Raw genomic sequence first — 7,293 nt, 5'->3', positions numbered from 1 at the left:
CACGTCATCGCCCGACACCGGAGGCGCTAGAAATTGCGCGCTATCCCCGCGTCGCGGGACGCGAGCGGGACGCCCGGACGAAGACCGGACAAAGAGCGGACAGTCTCAGACAGTCCGAGACAGAATGGGACTGGACTGGCCCTGGATCCTCGCCTGACATTTACCTCTTGACGTTCTATGCTCAAACTTCGTGAGATTTAATTTTCGCTTATCCTTGTGGTCCTTGATTGCTATATTTTCACTTGGCTTTGTAATTTTAGGTTTCTTATCTTCATTTTAATCTTTTCTTGAGCCGACAGAATTTGTGAGGCTAGTTAAGGGTCAGTTATTATGTCGAAGCAAAAAAAAACCTCAGTGTCAAACACTATGGATAACTATCTAGTACAGGTTGTTAATAGCATCAATAGCAAGCGTAGGATGTCGTTGGGATTAAGTGTTTCCCCTCCTAGCAACTCGCAGAGTCTTCCACAAGATTCCCCCAACTCAGCACCCCCAACGCTGGACATTAGCCCTGTTGTACCGGACATAGTCAGTCTTGCTAGTGATATTATGGTTGATAATGTATCCCCTGTTGTACACCTAGAGAATGGCTCTGAGGACGACATTGAAATGACAGTAGATAAGTCCCCATCCCCAGTGGCAGCGCCCGCACATAGAGTAGTGAGAGCATGCAGAGTTAGTCAGTCCAAGCGGGGTGGTTTATGATCAAGCAGGAAAAATATAGTTTCTCCCCCCAAAAGAAAAACTATAGACGAAGGAAACGGGCACAAGAGGAAAATATGATGTTGCAAGACGAGCTCATTAATAAATTAGCTAGTATGATCGACTCCAAGATCAGGTCAATCACTAAACCGCTGATAGCCAAAATAGATAGGCTTACTGCTGAGGTTAACAGATTGGGAGGGCTCCAAAATAAAACAGCGGAGGAGGTGGGCAACATCTCTAAATTAATTGTAAACAGGGCTCCCTCAGTGATAGCCCCCCAGGGAACCGTGGTGGGTGGTGGGACGTCAACAATCCCTCCACCCACTCCCCACCAAATAAGAATCGATGACCAAACGCCTGCTACAGAAAACCTTCTATCTAGACCCATAGTACCATGTTTAGAGAAAGGCCCAGTTGAAATGGTTGTTGAAGCCTCTCCCCTTGTCCTTGTCCTGGCTAACGTACCCCTTTTGAAATCTGGTCAGATAGAAACCAGACCCTCGTTGATGAGTAAAGCCCTACATTGGCTGTATAATAACATGCTGATAACCGCAATGGGTAAACAACAACTTGCTGGGGAAATAACAATGGCAAGAAGGGTGGGCTGGGTAGTGACGGGCCCGAAAAAATTTGGAGGTGACTGTGTTGTTTTGACTTTTTCGAGCCCAGAAGTACTCCCAGAAATATTGTTAAATATATTCCCCCCTCAACGCAGGAGTACTGACATAATTCCGCTTACACTTGACTTCTTCTATAGCAAGGGGGCACAAGAGTGAATTCTAGTGTATTAAGAACTAAGTAGAATTTGGTATCGAATAATGGGAGCAGGGGCTTCCAAGTGAGCGAATGGGAGGTTAACTTAGAAAACAGATTTGCTGCATTGTCCAATCTCAACGAATGCATTTGACTTGAAGGAGGCTCTAGCACCATGACCACAGCATCTAGGGAACTTGTCAGGAGCCTTGAACCCCCAATCTGGGGACCTGAACTTTCCAATGGCACCTATTCAAACATAGAAAAAAAGGAGGGTGTTTCAAATATTTCAAGGTCCCTATCGGAGTCCAGCAGCCCTGTGCGGCTGAAACTTGGTAGGCATCCTGCGATTTGCACCAGACCAAGCCCAGATTTCCCCTTTTTGGCCACAGAAGGCACCATGGATGCAAACTTAGGTTTCAAATCTGGAGAGGTGGGTTCAATCTTAGATCCTTTAATATCTCAAGACCTGCCATGCCCCTCTGTAGTGGGGGCTAGGCTGCTCATCCTCTCATGGAACCTAGCGGGAATTTCTAATAAGTTGGTGTCTCCAGAATAGTGCAAATTTATTGACCAATACGATGTAATTTTATTTCAAGAAACTTGGGCTCTGATCCCAGTGCATCGCGTTGGGTTCCTTAGCTTTCATGTGTTGGCCACGAAAAATCCCAAAGGGCGCCCGTCTGGTGGGCTAATAATCTGGGTTCGCCAGTCATTACATTGCAAAATCAGGCTTAGGATTTCACCATCAACTGATATCCTGTCCGTAAATATAATATGGCCTAATGGGCAGGAAATGGTCATTTTTAACATCTATGCTAGGGGGGTTGTAGGAGGCCAAACCTCGGAAGTAATTGCAACCCTAGATCGTGAACTTGAGCTGCTTACTACCCCGGCATCAATAATGGTAGGGGGTGATGTTAATACCACATTCGAACCGCTGGGACAGGAGGACCAATTTTTGGCTGTAGAAGGGGACAGTAAGTGGGGTGTGCCTCAATTGGAGTTACCTGGGCTTCGAAGATGGTCAGCAGCAGCCATTCAACTTAAGAGCTTATGTTTGGTGAGAGGATTGAGAGCAGTGAATGGTCGCACCCCTTCCGATCGACAGGGAGCCAATACTTTTGATAATGGGAGGTCCTCGAGCAGAATTGACTATTTCCTTGTGGATATTAGGGAATGGCACAGGCTGATCGATATGAGGGTAAGCAATAGGCTGGAAAGCAACCATAATCCGCTTTGCATAGAATTTTTAGCCTGTGAGGGCATAAGAGAAACAAGGCAAGGGGGTAGAATGGTTCCCCTGGATATCGTAACCTCGAACAATCTGAGGCACATAAAATGGGAGAGAGTGATTGAGAACCCGGAGAGCTTGGAGGCCCTTAAAAAGGCGGCTGCTGAAGAAGTAGCGAATATTCACCTATTTAGTAAAAATCCCCACTTTCCGGTACTTATGTTAGAGGCCCATACAACATTTTTCACTAAGCTCCAAGGGTACTTCATGAAGTCTATAAAACCTGCAAATGCCAATAAAAACCCTCCCATAATGGGGTGGTACAACCAGGCCTGTAGATCAGCTCGTAGAAATCTTGGTATTCAACTTAGATCAAGAAATAACCAGGCAGAAAAAGAGGCAAGAGACAAGTATAGGAAGGCCCAGAAAGCAGTCAAAAGGCAATGGGATGAAGATTATTGACGGGATTTAAAGTCCGCTTGTATGGCAAAAGATCAAAAGCGCTTCTGGGCTCTTGTCAAGTGGGATAGAGGAGGGAGAGCTGAAACCCCAAAAAACAATGTAGCAAAAGACCAATGGGTTAGTTTTTTTAGACCTCAATATGCTCGCAATCAAACCGTAGGCGATAACACAGCACCCCCGACAGTATTCTACCTTCATCAGACATTCACGGCAAAGGAGGTTAATATAGCATTGGATTGCGTGACTGGTGGCAGGGCTCCTGGCATGGATGGGTTACCAGCCGACATATTTTTGAGCGATCGAGCAACTTGTAGCCAGTATCTTGAATGGCTAGCAAATTCAGTGGCCATGGGGGCACCCATTCCTGACTCTTGGTTGGGCGCTGAAATAATCCCGGTGTTTAAAAAGGGGGACAAAGCTCTACCTGGCAACTACAGACCTATCAGTCTTATTGATTCTGTACAAAAAGTGATAGGACGGTTAGTGCAAAATAAATTACAAACCTGGGTAGAAGAAAACGAAATCTTGTCACCTTATCAAGCTGGCTTTTGCCCTTGCACGAGCACAATTGATCAAGTTTTCTATTTTTTTGCTCTTTATTGTAGGAATGTGACCTTATCTAAGGGGACTCTTTACGCTGTTTTTGTTGATTTAAAATCAGCATTCGACTTAGTTCCTCGTAACAAACTTTGGAGGGTGCTCGCTGATGCTGGGATGAGCCCTGAACTGTTAACGCTGATCGTCCGCTTGCATGAGAACAACTACGCCAGAATTAGGTGGGGGGCCCAGGGTGAGGTGACCGACCCATTCCCTGTCGAGCGCGGTGTTCGGCAGGGGTGTGTCTTGGCACCCACACTGTTTTCTATTTACATTAATGGCATAGTAGACCATCTGAGCCAGTCCCCCACCGATGCTCCTGTTTTGGCAGGCGCATGCATTCCGGTTCTCATGTTTGTGGACGACACGTTGATAGTTTCTAGAACTCCAAGTGGGCTACAGAAGGCAGTCAACGCATTTGGCGAGTTCTGCCAGATGCGCGGCCTTGAATTAAATACATCAAAAACTAAGTTTATGTGCCTCAACCAGCGAAAAACCTTCAAGGGGAAAATTATGTTTAATGGAACACCCCTAGAAGAGGTAGAGTCTTTCACATACCTCGGAATCTTACTTCAGAGCAATATGGGATGGAAAAACCATACTGATATGGCAGGGTTGAAATTCCATCAAAATGCGGGCGCAATATTAAACAAACATAAAGCGTCAATGACAAAACTAATTAGTCCTTCCCTGGAAAGTTATAATATGAAAGCAGTGAGTGCCTCCCTGTACGGGTCGGAACTTTGTGGATTCTCCAATTTAAAGCAGCTAACATTGGCAGAGAATAGGTTTCTGCGCAGCCTAATTGGCGTTCCCCAAAGTACTCCAACCATTCCAATAATCTACGATCTGGGGAGTAAGAAAATAGAGGATTTGGCACGGCTGCGCCCGCTGTTATATTGGAGGAGGTTAATGACGACCCCGAATTGTCCCATTATGCTACCGCCCTACGGGATGTTATTGGGGCAGATTGTTTTCATCATATTCCGTGGCTGAAGGAACTAAGGGGTTTGTTAGCCAAACTGGATTTGGATCATCTATGGAATAGCATGAATGATACAGGGTTCCCATAAAAGGTATCCTTAAAAAAAACATTCTGGGAAAAGATCTGGTCGCCTGGCTATAGCAATGGTCCCGTTACTGGGCTGTCGGAGCGTTTCCTTTATTTGAAGTCCTTACCATTTCATGACCTGTTTTGGGACGTTATTGAACGGCCGTTTGATAGGAAACTGTATTTCCAATTTAGAATTGGTGCCCTTCCTTTAAATATATTTACTAACAAATGGTTTCCAACTAAAAGTGACAAATGCCATCATTGTAAAACCATGCTTGAGAATATTTCTCATCTGATGTTTGTATGCCCCTTGTACGCAAATCCTCGCCAAAGGTGGCTAAAACCTACGTGTTTAAATTTGGGAACACGCAGTGGTATGGAGGCGCTAAGGATACTTGAATCAGACTGCACTCCCTGCATAGCTATAGCAGTTGCAAAATTTTTGGGGTGGGCATGGACTTTACGTGCCCGTGACATTCAGCGCTCCATTGACGCCTAGTGAACTATTGTCATTGAATTTTGTATGATCAAATTTTATCTAAAAGTTATATTGAATTGATTTAATTAATGACTATGAATTGTTTTAAATTGCATAAGACAGATTAATTTAATATGATCTTAATATGAGAATTTTTAAACAAAGTGTAGTATTTATTTATTGCAGGGTCTAATGTGGTGTAATGCTTTTATGACATGCTGTCGAATAAAGCTTTAAAATTTGATTTGAATCTCCTTCCACCTACCCAAGAAAAATCTCCAATCCGCCAATCTCGCCGAACCCCGTGCATCCGCAGAGCAAGAACTGGTGGAAGTACCCTCTCCTACATCGCGGCCAAGACCTGGAATGAGCTCCTGATCGACATCAGATGTGCTCCCACCCTACACATCTGAAGACCCTCAATACCTGGCTCTTCGATTGACCATAGCTGTCCCCCCCAGCGCAATGAGACCCTCACGGGTGAGCAGGGCGCTTAAACTTTCCTGACAATTTGTGGTTGCTACAGGGTAGAAATCACAAATTGCAGTGTTTTTGGTCCTATGTATATCTGAAAAGGCCATTTAGTTTTACTTAATGGGCTGAAATAGTGATACGGCCTGTTAAGAAATGCTAAATTGCTTCATATAACTGGGCCTTAATTTCCGCACATCTAAAAACAAAAAAAATAACCTGACCTTGTGTAATGTAACTGGCACTTTTGTAAAGCTCTCCAATACCTTCTCGTCAGTCGAGATTGCACTCTATAAAAATGTTCCTAAAAATTAATCTGACATTGAGGAATGTTTCTAGTGCTCATGGGCGGGTAACTCCATTCCGCCAGCCGAGTTTGTGGAGATTTGCCTACTCCGTGCTCTGCGTAGGTAGGCAAAACTCCACCTCTGAGCTGGAGGGAATTAGCCGCTCCCTCCCCCTCCTAAATGCTTTAAAAAGGTACAAATAAGGCATTTACCTTCATGTCTGTAGCCTCCAGTGCCTCGCCGCTCTCCTTCCTGCTTCTCTCGCATCCTCAACGTCCTTCTTAAAAAAAAAACCATTAGGTTGTACATTTTGCAAGTGTGCATGCGCATGCACAAGCCTTACAACATAGTGTTTTTTTTTAAGAAGGACGTTGAGGACCCAAGAGGTGCAGGACGGAGAGCGGCGAGGCACGAGAGGCAGCAGAAAAACAGGTAAGTGCCTTACTTATACCTTTTAAAAGCATTTGGGAGGGGGAGGGAACAGAAGGAAGCGGAGCGGAGCTACCAGGAGCTCCACAGAGATTTTTCCAAACTCGGTGGAGCTACGCGTAGAGGCACTACTCCAGCTCCGCCCAGGGTTAATGTAAAGTACCCTGTCCCCTGTGGGTCACTTGAGTTTACATTATATAAACAAGCATCAGAGAAAATGCGAATGAGTTACCGAAGCCTTGTCTAAACTGTGCTGCTGAAGGTCTGGTGACCGAGGCTCACTAAAGCAACAGTCATTGAAGCGGGAGGGGTTTGCACTTTGAATTAAGAGAATATTAAATAGGTGCTCTCAAAAGAGAGTCTGAAGTGTTGAATATTTCATCTTAGTCTTTGAACAGGATGGGGGATTAAGTAACAGGCACCGAAGCTGAACCATCGGTGATGGCAAACAGTGACACATGCAGTAATCAAAGAAAAAACAGCCCCCAAATGAACACATAATCACAGAAGCTTAATTTTCACAGTAATAGGGCAGTGGTCTGTGGGAGGAAACCAAGCACATAAAGGAGGGACAAAGAGGAAGGATTAAGCAATAGCAAGCAAGAATTTTTGAATGGCATTCAAAGGGACGAATAAAAAGACAATGGGCTGCCTGTAAGGCCACAGAGTGAATACAGGATGTCTTGAAGAGACAGCGCACACGCTACCTAGGCTTGACCTAAAAACTTTCTCTGCTTGCTAGGGAGACAGTATCGGAGTGATAAGAAAAAGGGGAGGAGCGTGAAGCACAGCAGTAAATAGATGCCAGTCAGTCATAGACTTT

This window comes from Lissotriton vulgaris, chromosome 5 (genome assembly GCF_964263255.1).
Source record: "Lissotriton vulgaris chromosome 5, aLisVul1.2, whole genome shotgun sequence".
NCBI lineage: Eukaryota > Metazoa > Chordata > Amphibia > Caudata > Salamandridae > Lissotriton > Lissotriton vulgaris.
This window is presented reverse-complemented; position numbering follows the sequence as displayed.